The sequence below is a fragment of the Pseudophryne corroboree genome, unplaced genomic scaffold (genome assembly GCF_028390025.1).
Source record: "Pseudophryne corroboree isolate aPseCor3 unplaced genomic scaffold, aPseCor3.hap2 scaffold_330, whole genome shotgun sequence".
NCBI lineage: Eukaryota > Metazoa > Chordata > Amphibia > Anura > Myobatrachidae > Pseudophryne > Pseudophryne corroboree.
In genome coordinates, this window is record NW_026969985.1 from 61,425 (window position 1) to 81,296 (window position 19,872).

Here is a 19,872-nt window from a genome sequence, read left to right on the forward strand (position 1 = left end):
GTAATAGGTGAAAAACCATCCCTACAAAGATGTTAATCAGATACTTGGCTTTGTGGACACTTTTCAGAGAACAAATTTGTTATCATAAAAATAAAGCCAGAAAATGAAGAGCTGTTTAATCACTCAATTGGATTTTTCTGCCAGCATTTTTCTTTTTCTCTGCAACCCACTGCTAAATTGTGCTTCCTAGCTGATTTTTTATAAAATCACTTAATCAAATCTAACTCTGATTACATCAGAGAAGGCCAGGTACCCTACACCATAAGAGGGGGTTTGCAATTTTGACTTGTCTACTTAAATATCACCAAAATCTGATCACAAGGTCAATTACGTCCCTGGGTGGGATTGAACCACCAACCTTTTGACTAATAGCTGAACACACTAACCGATTGCGCCACAGAGACACTTTGCAAAAAGTCCATACTGACAAAGACTAATAAGCATTCATCTAGAACGTTTCCTAGAAAAACTTTAAAAAGTCAATAATCTGGAGAGTTTTTGTAAGATGTTTCTTCCAGCAACCAATGAAGAAACACATTGGTACTTTCCCATGATGAGTGAGTGCTTCAGGATCTCTTGCACTTACATGTGCAGCAGAGTACTGTAATGGAAGCATGCTGGGTCCATAACCCAGAGGTAGGCAGATTGAAACTATCCTCTGCTATATGCATTTTTTTTTTGTTAATTAAAGTAATCCAAAACTGGGATTGATATTTTTGCTCTTTTATTTTTACTTAAAGTACAATAACTTTTACCATTTTAATTTGTTTTAATAGTATATTGACAGTATTGTTTTCTTTCAAAAATCCAATTAATTTTCTTTACCCGATTATTAAAATGGTAATTGACAAAAGCAAACTACATTGTCACCAGAAGAGCAATACAAAATGTACAAGTGATATATTAAAATCATCTTTCCAGCTTGAATTTCAATGATGCATTGGGGCAACGATTTTGTGAGAAACATCTTCACCCTTAAATAAAGATTTTCTTAATTCCTTACCTGTGTGCTAATTAGATATCACCTTGTTTTCACATTAAACAGACTTCCACATGAGAAAGCAGCAAGGATGCAGTGGCGTTAATGTTTCCTGGTGTCAACCTGTATTATTTCAGTAGATATTGAAATGAGGATGCATCTTGCTGCCTTTCCAATGAAGCAAGTTTAATTTAGTAATAGGTGAAAAACCATCCCTACAAAGATGTTAATCAGATACTTGGCTTTGTGGACACTTTTCAGAGAACAAATTTGTTAGCATAAAAATAAAGCCAGAAAATGAAGAGCTGTTTAATCAGTCAATTGGATTTTTTTGCCAGCATATTTCTTTTTCTCTGCAACCCACTGCTAAATTGTGCTTCCTAGCTGTTTTTATAAAATCACTGAATCAAATCTAACTCTGATTACATCAGAGAAGGCCAGGTACCCTACACCATAACAGGGGTTTTCGAAATTTTGACTTGTCTACTTAAATATCACCAAAATCTGATCACAAGGTCAATTACGTCCCTGGGTGGGATTGAACCACCAACCTTGTGATTAATAGCTGAACACACTAACCGATTGCGCCACAGAGACACTTTGCAAAAAGTACATACTGACAAAGACTAATAAGCATTCATCTAGAACGTTTCCTAGAAAAACTTTAAAAAGTCAATAATCTGGAGAGTTTTTGTAAGATGTTTCTTCCAGCAACCAATGAAGAAACACATTGGTACTTTCGCATGATGAGTGAGTGCTTCAGGATCTCTTGCACTTACATGTGCAGCAGAGTACTGCACTGGAAGCATGCTGGGCCCATAACCCAGAGGTAGGCAGATTGAAACTATCCTTTGCTATATGCATTTTTTTTTTGTTCATTAAAGTAATCCAAAACTGGGATTGATATTTTAGCTTTTATTTTTACTTAAAGTACAATAACTTTTACCATTTTAATTTGTTTTAATAGTATATTGACAGTATTGTTTTCTTTCAAAAATCCAATTAATTTTCTTTACCCGATTATTAAAATGGTAATTGACAAAAACAAACTACATTGTCACCAGAAGAGCAATACAAAATGTACAAGTGATATATTAAAATCATCTTTCCAGCTTGAATTTCAATGATGCATTGGGGCAACGATTTTGTGAGAAACATCTTCACCCTTAAATAAAGATTTTCTTAATTCCTTACCTGTGTGCTAATTAGATATCACCTTGTTTTCACATTAAACAGACTTCCACATGAGAAAGCAGCAAGGATGCAGTGGCGTTAATGTTTCCTGGTGTCAACCTGTATTATTTCAGTAGATATTGAAATGAGGATGCATCTTGCTGCCTTTCCAATGAAGCAAGTTTAATTTAGTAATAGGTGAAAAACCATCACTACAAATATGTTAATCAGATACTTGGCTTTGTGGACACTTTTCAGAGAACAAATTAGTTAGCATAAAAATAAAGCCAGAAAATGAAGAGCTGTTTAATCACTCAATTGGATTTTTCTGCCAGCATATTTCTTTTTCTCTGCAACCCACTGCTAAATTGTGCTTCCTAGCTGTTTTTATAAAATCACTGAATCAAATCTAACTCTGATTACATCAGAGAAGGCCAGGTACCCTACACCATAACAGGGGGTTTGAAATTTTGACTTGTCTACTTAAAGATCACCAAAATCTGATAACAAGGTCAATTAAGTCCCTGGGTGGGATTGAACCACCAACCTTTTGGTTAATAGCCTTACACACTAACTGATTGCGCCACAGCGACACTTTGCAAAACTATATACTGACAAAGGCTAATAAGCATTCATCTAGAACGATTCCTAGAAACATTTTAAAAAGTCAATAATGTGGAGAGTTTTTGTAAGATGTTTCTTCCATCAACCAATGAAGAAACACATTGGTACTTTCCCATGATGAGTGAGTGCTTCAGGATCTCTTGCACTTACATGTGCAGCAGAGTACTGTAATGGAAGCATGCTGGGTCCATAACCCAGAGGTAGGCAGATTGAAACTATCCTCTGCTATATGCATTTTTTTTGTTAATTAAAGTAATCCAAAACTGGGATTGATATTTTTGCTCTTTTATTTTTACTTAAAGTACAATAACTTTTACCATTTTAATTTGTTTTAATAGTATATTGACAGTATTGTTTTCTTTCAAAAATCCAATTAATTTTCTTTACCCGATTATTAAAATGGTAATTGACAAAAACAAACTACATTGTCACCAGAAGAGCAATACAAAATGTACAAGTGATATATTAAAATCATCTTTCCAGCTTGAATTTCAATGATGCATTGGGGCAACGATTTTGTGAGAAACATCTTCACCCTTAAATAAAGATTTTCTTAATTCCTTACCTGTGTGCTAATTAGATATCACCTTGTTTTCACATTAAACAGACTTCCACATGAGAAAACAGCAAAGATGCAGTGGCGTTAATGTTTCCTGGTGTCAACCTGTATTATTTCCGTAGATATTGAAATGAGGATGCATCTTGCTGCCTTTCCAATGAAGCAAGTTTAATTTAGTAATAGGTGAAAAACCATCCCTACAAAGATGTTAATCAGATACTTGGCTTTGTGGACACTTTTCAGAGAACAAATTTGTTATCATAAAAATAAAGCCAGAAAATGAAGAGCTGTTTAATCACTCAATTGGATTTTTCTGCCAGCATATTTCTTTTTCTCTGCAACCCACTGCTAAATTGTGCTTCCTAGCTGATTTTTTATAAAATCACTTAATCAAATCTAACTCTGATTACATCAGAGAAGGCCAGGTACCCTACACCATAAGAGGGGGTTTGCAATTTTGACTTGTCTACTTAAATATCACCAAAATCTGATCACAAGGTCAATTACGTCCCTGGGTGGGATTGAACCACCAACCTTTTGACTAATAGCTGAACACACTAACCGATTGCGCCACAGAGACACTTTGCAAAAAGTCCATACTGACAAAGACTAATAAGCATTCATCTAGAACGTTTCCTAGAAAAACTTTAAAAAGTCAATAATCTGGAGAGTTTTTGTAAGATGTTTCTTCCAGCAACCAATGAAGAAACACATTGGTACTTTCCCATGATGAGTGAGTGCTTCAGGATCTCTTGCACTTACATGTGCAGCAGAGTACTGTAATGGAAGCATGCTGGGTCCATAACCCAGAGGTAGGCAGATTGAAACTATCCTCTGCTATATGCATTTTTTTTTTGTTAATTAAAGTAATCCAAAACTGGGATTGATATTTTTGCTCTTTTATTTTTACTTAAAGTACAATAACTTTTACCATTTTAATTTGTTTTAATAGTATATTGACAGTATTGTTTTCTTTCAAAAATCCAATTAATTTTCTTTACCCGATTATTAAAATGGTAATTGACAAAAGCAAACTACATTGTCACCAGAAGAGCAATACAAAATGTACAAGTGATATATTAAAATCATCTTTCCAGCTTGAATTTCAATGATGCATTGGGGCAACGATTTTGTGAGAAACATCTTCACCCTTAAATAAAGATTTTCTTAATTCCTTACCTGTGTGCTAATTAGATATCACCTTGTTTTCACATTAAACAGACTTCCACATGAGAAAGCAGCAAGGATGCAGTGGCGTTAATGTTTCCTGGTGTCAACCTGTATTATTTCAGTAGATATTGAAATGAGGATGCATCTTGCTGCCTTTCCAATGAAGCAAGTTTAATTTAGTAATAGGTGAAAAACCATCCCTACAAAGATGTTAATCAGATACTTGGCTTTGTGGACACTTTTCAGAGAACAAATTTGTTAGCATAAAAATAAAGCCAGAAAATGAAGAGCTGTTTAATCAGTCAATTGGATTTTTTTGCCAGCATATTTCTTTTTCTCTGCAACCCACTGCTAAATTGTGCTTCCTAGCTGTTTTTATAAAATCACTGAATCAAATCTAACTCTGATTACATCAGAGAAGGCCAGGTACCCTACACCATAACAGGGGTTTTCGAAATTTTGACTTGTCTACTTAAATATCACCAAAATCTGATCACAAGGTCAATTACGTCCCTGGGTGGGATTGAACCACCAACCTTTTGATTAATAGCTGAACACACTAACCGATTGCGCCACAGAGACACTTTGCAAAAAGTACATACTGACAAAGACTAATAAGCATTCATCTAGAACGTTTCCTAGAAAAACTTTAAAAAGTCAATAATCTGGAGAGTTTTTGTAAGATGTTTCTTCCAGCAACCAATGAAGAAACACATTGGTACTTTCGCATGATGAGTGAGTGCTTCAGGATCTCTTGCACTTACATGTGCAGCAGAGTACTGCACTGGAAGCATGCTGGGCCCATAACCCAGAGGTAGGCAGATTGAAACTATCCTTTGCTATATGCATTTTTTTTTGTTCATTAAAGTAATCCAAAACTGGGATTGATATTTTAGCTTTTATTTTTACTTAAAGTACAATAACTTTTACCATTTTAATTTTTTTTAATAGTATATTGACAGTATTGTTTTCTTTCAAAAATCCAATTAATTTTCTTTACCCGATTATTAAAATGGTAATTGACAAAAACAAACTACATTGTCACCAGAAGAGCAATACAAAATGTACAAGTGATATATTAAAATCATCTTTCCAGCTTGAATTTCAATGATGCATTGGGGCAACGATTTTGTGAGAAACATCTTCACCCTTAAATAAAGATTTTCTTAATTCCTTACCTGTGTGCTAATTAGATATCACCTTGTTTTCACATTAAACAGACTTCCACATGAGAAAGCAGCAAGGATGCAGTGGCGTTAATGTTTCCTGGTGTCAACCTGTATTATTTCAGTAGATATTGAAATGAGGATGCATCTTGCTGCCTTTCCAATGAAGCAAGTTTAATTTAGTAATAGGTGAAAAACCATCACTACAAATATGTTAATCAGATACTTGGCTTTGTGGACACTTTTCAGAGAACAAATTAGTTAGCATAAAAATAAAGCCAGAAAATGAAGAGCTGTTTAATCACTCAATTGGATTTTTCTGCCAGCATATTTCTTTTTCTCTGCAACCCACTGCTAAATTGTGCTTCCTAGCTGTTTTTATAAAATCACTGAATCAAATCTAACTCTGATTACATCAGAGAAGGCCAGGTACCCTACACCATAAGAGGGGGTTTGCAATTTTGACTTGTCTACTTAAATATCACCAAAATCTGATCACAAGGTCAATTACGTCCCTGGGTGGGATTGAACCACCAACCTTTTGATTAATAGCTGAACACACTAACCGATTGCGCCACAGAGACACTTTGCAAAAAATATATACTGACAAAGACTAATAAGCATTCATCTAGAACGTTTCCTAGAAAAACTTTAAAAAGTCAATAATCTGGAGAGTGTTTGTAAGATGTTTCTTCCAGCAACCAATGAAGAAACACATTGGTACTTTCGCATGATGAGTGAGTGCTTCAGGATCTCTTGCACTTACATGTGCAGCAGAGTACTGCAATGGAAGCATGCTGGGTCCATAACCCAGAGGCAGGCAGATTGAAACTATCCTTTGCTATATGCATTTTTTTTTGTTCATTAAAGTAATCCAAAACTGGGATTGATATTTTAGCTTTTATTTTTACTTAAAGTACAATAACTTTTACCATTTTAATTTGTTTTAATAGTATATTGACAGTATTGTTTTCTTTCAAAAATCCACTTAATTTTCTTTACCCTATTATTAAAATGGTAATTGACAAAAACAAACTACATTGTCACCAGAAGAGCAATACAAAATGTACAAGTGATATATTAAAATCATCTTTCCAGCTTGAATTTCAATGATGCATTGGGGCAACGATTTTGTGAGAAACATCTTCACCCTTAAATAAAGATTTTCTTAATTCCTTACCTGTGTGCTAATTAGATATCACCTTGTTTTCACATTAAACAGACTTCCACATGAGAAAGCAGCAAGGATGCAGTGGCGTTAATGTTTCCTGGTGTCAACCTGTATTATTTCAGTAGATATTGAAATGAGGATGCATCTTGCTGCCTTTCCAATGAAGCAAGTTTAATTTAGTAATAGGTGAAAAACCATCCCTTCAAATATGTTAATCAGATACTTGGCTTTGTGGACACTTTTCAGAGAACAAATTAGTTAGCATAAAAATAAAGCCAGAAAATGAAGAGCTGTTTAATCACTCAATTGGATTTTTCTGCCAGCATTTTTCTTTTTCTCTGCAACCCACTGCTAAATTGTGCTTCCTAGCTGTTTTTATAAAATCACTGAATCAAATCTAACTCTGATTACATCAGAGAAGGCCAGGTACCCTACACCATAACAGGGGGTTTGAAATTTTGACTTGTCTACTTAAAGATCACCAAAATCTGATAACAAGGTCAATTAAGTCCCTGGGTGGGATTGAACCACCAACCTTTTGGTTAATAGCCTTACACACTAACTGATTGCGCCACCGCGACACTTTGCAAAAGTACATACTGACAAAGGCTAATAAGCATTCATCTAGAACGATTCCTAGAAACATTTTAAAAAGTCAATAATGTGGAGAGTTTTTGTATGATGTTTCTTCCATCAACCAATGAAGAAACACATTGGTACTTTCCCATGATGAGTGAGTGCTTCAGGATCTCTTGCACTTACATGTGCAGCAGAGTACTGTAATGGAAGCATGCTGGGTCCATAACCCAGAGGTAGGCAGATTGAAACTATCCTCTGCTATATGCATTTTTTTTTTGTTAATTAAAGTAATCCAAAACTGGGATTGATATTTTTGCTCTTTTATTTTTACTTAAAGTACAATAACTTTTACCATTTTAATTTGTTTTAATAGTATATTGACAGTATTGTTTTCTTTCAAAAATCCAATTAATTTTCTTTACCCGATTATTAAAATGGTAATTGACAAAAGCAAACTACATTGTCACCAGAAGAGCAATACAAAATGTACAAGTGATATATTAAAATCATCTTTCCAGCTTGAATTTCAATGATGCATTGGGGCAACGATTTTGTGAGAAACATCTTCACCCTTAAATAAAGATTTTCTTAATTCCTTACCTGTGTGCTAATTAGATATCACCTTGTTTTCACATTAAACAGACTTCCACATGAGAAAGCAGCAAGGATGCAGTGGCGTTAATGTTTCCTGGTGTCAACCTGTATTATTTCAGTAGATATTGAAATGAGGATGCATCTTGCTGCCTTTCCAATGAAGCAAGTTTAATTTAGTAATAGGTGAAAAACCATCCCTACAAAGATGTTAATCAGATACTTGGCTTTGTGGACACTTTTCAGAGAACAAATTTGTTAGCATAAAAATAAAGCCAGAAAATGAAGAGCTGTTTAATCAGTCAATTGGATTTTTTTGCCAGCATATTTCTTTTTCTCTGCAACCCACTGCTAAATTGTGCTTCCTAGCTGTTTTTATAAAATCACTGAATCAAATCTAACTCTGATTACATCAGAGAAGGCCAGGTACCCTACACCATAACAGGGGTTTTCGAAATTTTGACTTGTCTACTTAAATATCACCAAAATCTGATCACAAGGTCAATTACGTCCCTGGGTGGGATTGAACCACCAACCTTTTGATTAATAGCTGAACACACTAACCGATTGCGCCACAGAGACACTTTGCGAAAAGTACATACTGACAAAGACTAATAAGCATTCATCTAGAACGTTTCCTAGAAAAACTTTAAAAAGTCAATAATCTGGAGAGTTTTTGTAAGATGTTTCTTCCAGCAACCAATGAAGAAACACATTGGTACTTTCGCATGATGAGTGAGTGCTTCAGGATCTCTTGCACTTACATGTGCAGCAGAGTACTGCACTGGAAGCATGCTGGGCCCATAACCCAGAGGTAGGCAGATTGAAACTATCCTTTGCTATATGCATTTTTTTTTGTTCATTAAAGTAATCCAAAACTGGGATTGATATTTTAGCTTTTATTTTTACTTAAAGTACAATAACTTTTACCATTTTAATTTGTTTTAATAGTATATTGACAGTATTGTTTTCTTTCAAAAATCCAATTAATTTTCTTTACCCGATTATTAAAATGGTAATTGACAAAAACAAACTACATTGTCACCAGAAGAGCAATACAAAATGTACAAGTGATATATTAAAATCATCTTTCCAGCTTGAATTTCAATGATGCATTGGGGCAACGATTTTGTGAGAAACATCTTCACCCTTAAATAAAGATTTTCTTAATTCCTTACCTGTGTGCTAATTAGATATCACCTTGTTTTCACATTAAACAGACTTCCACATGAGAAAGCAGCAAGGATGCAGTGGCGTTAATGTTTCCTGGTGTCAACCTGTATTATTTCAGTAGATATTGAAATGAGGATGCATCTTGCTGCCTTTCCAATGAAGCAAGTTTAATTTAGTAATAGGTGAAAAACCATCCCTACAAATATGTTAATCAGATACTTGGCTTTGTGGACACTTTTCAGAGAACAAATTAGTTAGCATAAAAATAAAGCCAGAAAATGAAGAGCTGTTTAATCACTCAATTGGATTTTTCTGCCAGCATATTTCTTTTTCTCTGCAACCCACTGCTAAATTGTGCTTCCTAGCTGTTTTTATAAAATCACTGAATCAAATCTAACTCTGATTACATCAGAGAAGGCCAGGTACCCTACACCATAACAGGGGGTTTGAAATTTTGACTTGTCTACTTAAAGATCACCAAAATCTGATAACAAGGTCAATTAAGTCCCTGGGTGGGATTGAACCACCAACCTTTTGGTTAATAGCCTTACACACTAACTGATTGCGCCACAGCGACACTTTGCAAAAGTACATACTGACAAAGGCTAATAAGCATTCATCTAGAACGATTCCTAGAAACATTTTAAAAAGTCAATAATGTGGAGAGTTTTTGTAAGATGTTTCTTCCATCAACCAATGAAGAAACACATTGGTACTTTCCCATGACGAGTGAGTGCTTCAGGATCTCTTGCACTTACATGTGCAGCAGAGTACTGTAATGGAAGCATGCTGGGTCCATAACCCAGAGGTAGGCAGATTGAAACTATCCTCTGCTATATGCATTTTTTTTTTGTTAATTAAATTAATCCAAAACTGGGATTGATATTTTTGCTCTTTTATTTTTACTTAAAGTACAATAACTTTTACCATTTTAATTTGTTTTAATAGTATATTGACAGTATTGTTTTCTTTCAAAAATCCAATTAATTTTCTTTACCCGATTATTAAAATGGTAATTGACAAAAACAAACTACATTGTCACCAGAAGAGCAATACAAAATGTACAAGTGATATATTAAAATCATCTTTCCAGCTTGAATTTCAATGATGCATTGGGGCAACGATTTTGTGAGAAACATCTTCACCCTTAAATAAAGATTTTCTTAATTCCTTACCTGTGTGCTAATTAGATATCACCTTGTTTTCACATTAAACAGACTTCCACATGAGAAAACAGCAAAGATGCAGTGGCGTTAATGTTTCCTGGTGTCAACCTGTATTATTTCCGTAGATATTGAAATGAGGATGCATCTTGCTGCCTTTCCAATGAAGCAAGTTTAATTTAGTAATAGGTGAAAAAACATCCCTACAAAGATGTTAATCAGATACTTGGCTTTGTGGACACTTTTCAGAGAACAAATTTGTTATCATAAAAATAAACCCAGAAAATGAAGAGCTGTTTAATCACTCAATTGGATTTTTCTGCCAGCATTTTTCTTTTTCTCTGCAACCCACTGCTAAATTGTGCTTCCTAGCTGTTTTTTTATAAAATCACTTAATCAAATCTAACTCTGATTACATCAGAGAAGGCCAGGTACCCTACACCATAAGAGGGGGTTTGCAATTTTGACTTGTCTACTTAAATATCACCAAAATCTGATTACAAGGTCAATTACGTCCCTGGGTGGGATTGAACCACCAACCTTTTGATTAATAGCTGAACACACTAACCGATTGCGCCACAGAGACACTTTGCAAAAAGTACATACTGACAAAGATTAATAAGCATTCATCTAGAACGTTTCCTAGAAAAACTTTAAAAAGTCAATAATCTGGAGAGTTTTTGTAAGATGTTTCTTCCAGCAACCAATGAAGAAACACATTGGTACTTTCGCATGATGAGTGAGTGCTTCAGGATCTCTTGCACTTACATGTGCAGCAGAGTACTGCAATGGAAGCATGCTGGGCCCATAACCCAGAGGTAGGCAGATTGAAACTATCCTTTGCTATATGCATTTTTTTTTTGTTCATTAAAGTAATCCAAAACTGGGATTGATATTTTAGCTTTTATTTTTACTTAAAGTACAATAACTTTTACCATTTTAATTTGTTTTAGTGCAAAAGGCATATCAGCAGTCAGCACTAACTGGTGACATGCCATTTGTACAAGTAAGCCATGTGTGACTAATATATAAACATACTTTATTAAATAACACCTCAAACTATCATACCCTGGATTCAAACCTATAACCTGTTGAATTCTAATCAAACACCCTACCCATGGAGCTACTTGATCCTGCATCTTTTCTAACCTCCAAAAACAGATTCAGTTGCATTTTCCAGCGTGTTTTGTTTGCGCCTTTGCAAATGTCTTACATCGACAAACTTATTTAGTACTATTTTGCAAATAGGGTTACATTGTCGCAACATTGTGTTCCCTAATTGCTTGATTTTTTAAATGCAACAATTGATAAAGACACCTGATAATTGCTCTGTGGAGTCTTATTTTGTGTTTTGTGTTTAGTCTTTAGATCTGAATTTGAATGTACTTGTGAACTAACTTAATTTCCTACTTCTAAATTCATTCCTAAATTCACTACTTACATGAATCCTGTAGTTGGGCATTTTGGGACTTCGATTGTGGGCATTGTTTTGTGTCCAGACCAGCAGCAGGTGGTGTGCATTTGCTGGAAAGGCATCGAAGACCTCCGATATGCTGCATCTCCTGATGTGTGTCTCCCTCAAGTGGCTGTCAGCAAATGCCTGCTAGACACCCCATTCCAAGCTGATTGTGACATCATGGAACATGCATCATAGAACAGGCATGCTAAAACATGGGTCTTCAACCTGCGACCCTCCAGCTGCTGTGGAACTACACATCCCAGCATGCCCTGCCTCAGTTTTAGCATACCTTAATAGCAAAACTGTGGCAGGGCATGCTGGGATGTGTAGTTTCACAGCAGCTGGAGGGCCACAGGATGAAGACCCATGTGCTAGAGCCAAGCCGCAGGTACATTGAATGCTAGCAAGCTGAATATTTAAATCCTTTTTGTTCCGCAGCATTCCAATGCGGAAGATTCCATGGAACCAGAGATCCTTCCATTGAGAAGGACATGCTGCCTGGATGACTACACTGTGCAAATTAAATCACGGAGCCAGTTGGCTTGTGGGTGGCTCTGGTGACTGGGTGGTTGGGTGGGTGGTGTGTCGGAAGTGGAGCGCATGCAAATGATTGTGTATCATCCAGCTAGTGAGAGAGAAAACTCATGCAGGAGTGTGCCTGCTTGTCAGTGGGTTATGCACCTTGCCAGACGTTAAATCTACATAGAGCAGCTGGAGGGGACAAGAGCAGGTTTGCAAAATATAGATAGAAGAGCATATATGCTGGCGCATTCTCCATGATTGTGTCAGCTTATGTTTTGGTGCACTGCACTTTCCTCCACTAAGTTTTAGCCATTTTTGTTAAGCTCAAGTGTAGTTGCTTCTCGGCCTTTTGGCTGTGATCTTGTATCGTGGTTGAAGGGTCTGCTGGAGGGAGGGATTGTTTTCTTCATTGGCGAAAGACCAAAGATATTCCAGGATGGAAGGCTTGGGAACACTATCTGTTTTTCAGTTGTGGAAGAGCACAGAGGTCGGATTGGACTACATTCTATAGTAAAGGATATCTTTCTATTTATTGACCCTCCCCTTATATGTGTCTGTGTTACAATAAAGCTTCGGTTTTGTGAATCCCTCACCCTCTTACACTCCACACCCATAGCCTTATTAACTGTTGTATTATTGTATAGTTTAAATGTATAGTGCAGTTCATGATTTATAGTGTAGGCTGGCCTGTGCTGTAGTTCTGGAACTGTACTATACCGTCAGCATTTGTATTGTGTTTTGGCTGTGCTGCAACACTGTACTTATGTGTGTAATGTTTATGTATGTTTTTTTAATGTCAATAAAAACTGCTTTTTCAAGCCAATATCTGAAAACAATCAATGTTTATCTTTGATGGCAATAAAAGTGGTATGATATTTGATGCTTTTGAAAGGCAATATCTGATATGTCCCCTATCTGGGAACCATATATTAAATGGCTTTTAAGAAAAGGGAGATGGGAGAAGAGCTTTCAGTACTTGTAGGACCGATGCACATAAAGAAGCAAAAAAACATAAATAAACATTACACACATAAGTACCGCGTTGCGGCAATGCCAAAACACAATAGAAATGCTGACGGTATAGTACAGTTCAAGAACTACAGCACAGGCCAGCCTACACTATAAATCATGAACTGCACTATACATTTAAACTGTACAATAATACAACAGTTAATAAGGCTATGGGTGTGGAGTGTAAGAGGGTGAGGGAATCACAAGCCCGAAGCTTTATTGAAAGACTGACACATATAAGGGGAGGATTAATAAATAGAAAGACATCCTTTACTATAGAATGTAGTCCAATCCGGTCTTTCAACTCTTCCACAATTGAAAAACGGATAGTGTTCCCAAGCCTTCCATCCTGGAATATCTTTGGTCTTTCGCCAATGAAGAAAGCAATCCCTCCCTCCAGCAGACCCTTCAACCACAATACAAGATCACAGCCAAAAGGCCGAGAAGCAACTACACTTGAGCTTAACAAAAATGGCTAAAACTTAGTGGAGGAAAGTGCAGTGCACCAAAACATAAGCTGACACAATCATGGAGAATGCGCCAGCATATATGCTCTTCTATCTATATTTTGCAAACCTGCTCTTGTCCCCTCCAGCTGCTCTATGTAGATTTAACGTCTGGCAAGGTGCATAACCCACTGACAAGCAGGCACACTCCTGCATGAGTTTTCACTCTCACTAGCTGGATGATACACAATCATTTGCATGTGCTCCACCTCCGACACACCACCCACCCAACCACCCAGTCACCAGAGCCACCCACAAACCAACTGGCTCCGTGATTTAATTTGCACAGTGTAGTCATCCAGGCAGCATGTCCTTCTCAATGGAAGGATCTCTGGTTCCATGGAATCTTCCGCATTGGAATGCTGCGGAACAAAAAGGATTTAAATATTCAGCTTGCTAGCATTCAATGTACCTGCGGCTTGGCTCTAGCACATGGGTCTTCATCCTGTGGCCCTCCAGCTGCTGTGAAACTACACATCCCAGCATGCCCTGCCACAGTTTTGCTATAAGGTATGCTAAAACTGAGGCAGGGCATGCTGGGATGTGTAGTTCCACAGCAGCTGGAGGGTCGCAGGTTGAAGACCCATGTTTTAGCATGCCTGTTCTATGATGCATGTTCCGTGATGTCACAATCAGCTTGGAATGGGGTGTCTAGCAGGCATTTGCTGACAGCCACTTGAGGGAGACACACATCAGGAGATGCAGCATATCGGAGGTCTTCGATGCCTTTCCAGCAAATGCACACCACCTGCTGCTGGTCTGGACACAAAACAATGCCCACAATCGAAGTCCCAAAATGCCCAACTACAGGATTCATGTAAGTAGTGAATTTAGGAATGAATTTAGAAGTAGGAAATTAAGTTAGTTCACAAGTACATTCAAATTCAGATCTAAAGTCTAGGTAGGCCTCACGTCCTGGCAGCCGCCAGCATTTAAAAATGCCTTGATTAGAGGTACGGAATTAAATGTAGATAAGAAGTAGACACAAAATAAGACTCCGCAGAGCAGTTATCAGGTGTTTTTATCAATTGTTGCATTTAAAAAATCAAGCAATTAGGGAACACAATGTTGCAACAATGTAACCCTATTTGCAAAATAGTACTAAATAAGTTTGTCGATGTAAGACATTTGCAAAGGCGCATCCAAAACACGCTGGAAAATGCAACTGAATCTGTTTTTGGAGGCTAGAATAGGAAATGTGCATCGGTCCTACAAGTACTGAAAGCTCTTCTCCCATCTCCCTTTTCTGAAAAGCCATTTAATATATGGTTCCCAGATAGGGGACATATCAGATATTGCCTTTCAAAAGCAGCAAATATCATACCACTTCTATTGCCATCAAAGATAAACATTGATTGTTTTCAGATATTGGATTGAAAAAGCAGTCTTTATTGACATAAAGAAGCAAAAAAACATACATAAACATTACACACATAAGTACTGTGTTGCAGCACAGCCAAAACACAATACAAATGCTGTCGGTATAGTACAGTTCAAGAACTACAGCACAGGTCAGCCTACACTATAAATCATGAACTGCACTATACATTTAAACAATACAATAGTTAATAAGGCTATGGGTGTGGAGTGTAAGAGGGTGACGGAATCACAAGCCCAAAGCTTTATTGAAAGACAGACACATATAAAGGGAGGATTAATAAATACAAAGATACCCTTTACTATAGAATGTAGTCCAATCCGGTCTTTCAACTCTTCCACAACTGAAAAACGGATAGTGTTCCCAAGCCTTCCATCCTGGAATATCTTCAGTCTCTCGCCAATGAAGAAAACAATCCCTCCAGCAGACTCTTCAACCACAATACAATATCACAGCCAAAAGAGCGAGAAGCAACTACACTTGCGTTTAAACAAAATGGCTAAAACTTAGTGGAGGAAAGTGCAGTGCACCAAAACATAAGCTGACACAATCATGGAGAATGCGCCAGCATATATGCTCTTCTGTCTATATTTTCCAAACCTGCTCTTGTCCCCTCCAGTTGCTCCATGTAGATTTGACGTCTGGCAAGGTGCATAACTCACTGACAAGCAGGCACACTCCTACATGAGTTTTCTCTCTCACTAGCTGGATGATACACATTCATTTGCATGTGCTCCACCTCCGACACACCGCCCACCCAACCACCCAGTCACCAGAGCCACCCACAAGCCAACTGGCTCCGTGATTTAATTTGCACAGTGCAGTCATCCAGGCAGCATGTCCTTCTCAATGGAATAATCTCTGGTTCCATGGAATCTTCCGCATTGGAATGCTGCGGAACAAAAAGGATTTAAACATTCAGCTTGCTAGCATTCAATGTACCTGCGATTTGGTTCTAGCACATGGGTCTTCATCCTGTGGCCCTCCAGCTGCTGTGAAACTACACATCCCAGCATGCCCTGCCACAGTTTTGCTTTTAAGGTATGCTAAAACTGAGGCAGGGCATGCTGGGATATGTAGTTCCACAGCAGCTGGAGGGTCGCAGGTTGAAGACCCATGTTCTAGCATGCCTGTTCTATGATGCATGTTCCGTGATGTCACAATCAGCTTGGAATGGGGTGTCTAGCATGCATTTGCTGACAGCCACTTGAGGCAGACACACATCAGGAGATGCAGCATATCGGAGGTCTTCGATGCCTTTCCAGCAAATGCACACCACCAGCTGCTGGTCTGGACACAAAACAATGCCCACAATTGAAGGCTCAAAATGCCCAACTACAGGATTAATGTAAGTAGTGAATTTAGGAATGAATTTAGAAGTAGGAAATTAAGTTAGTTCACAAGTACATTCAAATTCAGATCTAAAGACTAGGTAGGCCTCACGTCCTGGCAGCACCCAGCATTTAAAAATGCCTTGATTATAGGTAGGGAATTAAATGTAGATAAGAAGTAGACACAAAAGAAGACTCCACAGAGCAATTATCAGGTGTCTTTATCAATTTTTGCATTTAAAAAATCAAGCAATTAGGGAACACAATGTTGCGACAATGTAACCCTATTTGCAAAATAGTACTAAATAAGTTTGTCGATGTAAGACATTTGCAAAGGCGCAAACAAAACACGCTGGAAAATGCAACTGAATCTGTTTTTGGAGGTTAGAATAGATGCAGGATCAAGTAGCTCAATGGGTAGGGTGTTTGATTAGAATTTAACAGGTTTTAGGTTTGAATCCTGGGTATGATAGTTTGAGGTGTTATTTAATAAAGTATGTTTATATATTAGTCACACATGGCTTACTTGTACAAATGGCATGTCACCAGTTAGTGCTGACTGCTGATATGCCATTTACACAAACATGCCATGTGTGACTGTATATGCATTTAAGGAGGGCACCCCTGCAATACCACAAACCATTGAGTGTCAAGTATACTAGATATATCTTCATATCTCATGTGCTTTCTCTGAGACCAATCTTGTTATGCCCCTTCCCCACAAGGCATGCGCCTTTTGTCCATATTGCAAAAATGGGGGGGAGGGCATATAATTCTCTGTCACAGGGCACCAAAAAGTCTAGTTATGGCTCTGGTATGCATTATGTAATCTGGCAGACCATCTCTCCAACACTGGCTGGTTGGAATAGAAATCCGGTTATCTATGTGAGCAAATGACCATCAACGATTTACTCTCAAACACTAAAAAATGGACAAAAATGGTCCCCTAAACAAATTGGTTAAATTTTGGGTTTAACCAATTTGTGTAATGACCATTTTTGACCACTTTTCTAGTGTTTGGGAGCAAATGGTTAATTGACATTTGCTCCTATACATTACCAGATTTTCATTCCAACCATCCAGACTGGATAGATAGCCTGACAGATAATTGTGTAGTGTACGCCCAGGATAACTGTTAGTCATGCTTTATTTTATGGCGGCACATAAATGGGTGGACAGATCCAGGGCAAGCACTGCCCACTCATGCATAGTTGTCAACTGATGTGAAGTTCCAGGGGGCAATCTCAGTTATAAAGGGAAGTATCTGGAAATTGTCCCTAGTTAAAAAAAAAAAAAAAATTTGATCAACTCCATTTATTTAGTATGATATCCCAGGTGATAGGATGCCGGCAGTCAGAACAACATACTTTATTAAATAACACATCTCAAACTACCATACCCAGGATTCAAACCTATAACCTGTTGAACTCTAATCAAACACCCTACCTATTGAGCTATTTGATCCTGCATAAAAATTGTGAACATTATATGAAGCTATTGGTACTTTGCAAAAAAAAAGAATCAGCATTACAACGCAGCAGATCCATGCAGTTTGCAGCCACACACTACATGTATCTGCTCAGCCACAATGCTGATTATTTCTTCACAAAGTACAAGGTGAGCTCCAAACAGAATTCTCTAGCTTAGAATTATACCTTTCTTTGCCAAACCTAGAAGTCGGGTCCCCCACCCTGGGATCCCCCAGAGGGAGGCCTGCACCGTCATGCGGCAGGCTTGTCCGTTTTGGAAGCAGGCTGATGGGCAGCCCAGGATTGCTTCAGTCTGGGCTTGGCAGGTCTGGAAACATGAGCTTGCTTTGGGTATGCCTGACCTTGGGTACGCTTTACCTGGAGGATGAAAGGGCCAAGAAAAGTACTTTTAGCCTTCTGCGTGGTAGGAGTCATACTAGGTAGGCAAGCTGTTTTAGCAGTAGCCAGATCAGCTACAATCTTATTGAGGTCTTCTCCAAAAGGAGATTCAACTGAGGCAGCACAAGGGAACTCTCATCTGGGGACAACAACTGCAGGGAGAACACATATTTTCAGATGAACATGGTAGGGCAGAAGGCTGCCTAATACTGAAGCACCCCCAAACAACAAATCAAATGCAACTTACTTGACAGAGATGTGCCTGAGCAACGGCCCTCCCCAGCCCTATCCCAAATCATACTTATTTTGCATAGGAGATACCATGGTCATGAAGATTGTTCTCCCAGGGTTAGGTTCATTCATTGCATTCTGGGTATGCTGACCCCTGTGATTTCCCCAAATGTGGGAAACTCGACTGCATTATTTGTGGTAGTGGGGGACTGTATTTGTGCTTTCCTCTGGTCAGCTCTGGTAAAATTCAGATTTCTTTGTCTCAGATCTTCCTCTAGCCTTGTTCTTCTTTCGAGAGTTCCCTTGTGCTGCCTCAGTTGGATCTCCTTCACTTGACAGGGGGGTGCCCGAGCAGCGACCCTCCCCAGCTCTAGCCCAACTCCTACTTACCTGCCAGGTGAGATACTATGATCATGAAGTTGCTTCTCCCAGGGCAAGGCTCACCCATTGCACTCTGGGTGTGCTGCCCCTGCGATTTCCCCAAATGTGGGAAACTTGACTGCATAATTTGAGTTTTCCCTGGTCGGCTCTCATGTAATTCAGATCTCTTTGTCTCAGGTCTCTCTCCAGCCTAGTTTGCTGTCTGGTTCCACTTCTTTTTTTCTTGAGCCCCTCCCTTCTATACCCTTGTGCACTATCCTGACTTCTCCTCCCGTCTGCTTACTTTGTGCCTCCCAATGCACAATGCAAACTACGGGTAGTGCTGCAGGGCCCACACCCTTTTACTTGCTTTACAGAGCAGCTCTGGAGCTGTTACAGTGCCCAGCTGCTGCAAGAAATCAGCTTGAATGCTTCAGGGGCTGGGGAATGGCCAACATGAGCCCCACACCGAAGGAGGGTGGGGGTGCTTAATGCGAACTAGGGGTCATCCAAGCACCAACAAAAGGCCTCCATGCCCTGCACGCTCCTTTTCTCTTTTCATATGCAGACAAGGGTTGAAGCCAACTTTGACCCACTGCTTGGATGACATCACCATATTCAAATCCATCTGCTGCAGGCCATCCCCCAGGAATGCTTGCACTAGTTGTTGCATTTGGTTTGTTGTTTGGGGGTGCTTCAGTATTAGGCAGCCTTCTGCCACCCCATGTTCATCTGAAAATATGTGTTCTCCCTGCAGTTGTTGTCCCCAGATGAGAGTTCCCTTGTGCTGCCTCAGTTGAATCTCCTTTACTTGACAGAGATGTGCCTGAGCAGCGGCCCTCCCCAGCCCTATCCCAA

At 38.4% G+C, this 19,872-nt stretch overlaps 2 non-coding genes across 2 annotated transcripts; both read left to right on the forward strand.

Moving 5' to 3' along the window:
• Positions 1-18,720: 18,720 nt before the first annotated feature.
• LOC135019074 (U1 spliceosomal RNA) lies at positions 18,721-18,884 on the forward strand. The gene has a single exon (XR_010216674.1). It is a non-coding gene; the product is annotated as a U1 spliceosomal RNA (small nuclear RNA).
• A 152-nt stretch (positions 18,885-19,036) lies between these two features.
• On the forward strand, positions 19,037-19,199 carry LOC135018999 (U1 spliceosomal RNA). The gene has a single exon (XR_010216618.1). It is a non-coding gene; the product is annotated as a U1 spliceosomal RNA (small nuclear RNA).
• Positions 19,200-19,872: the final 673 nt, after the last annotated feature.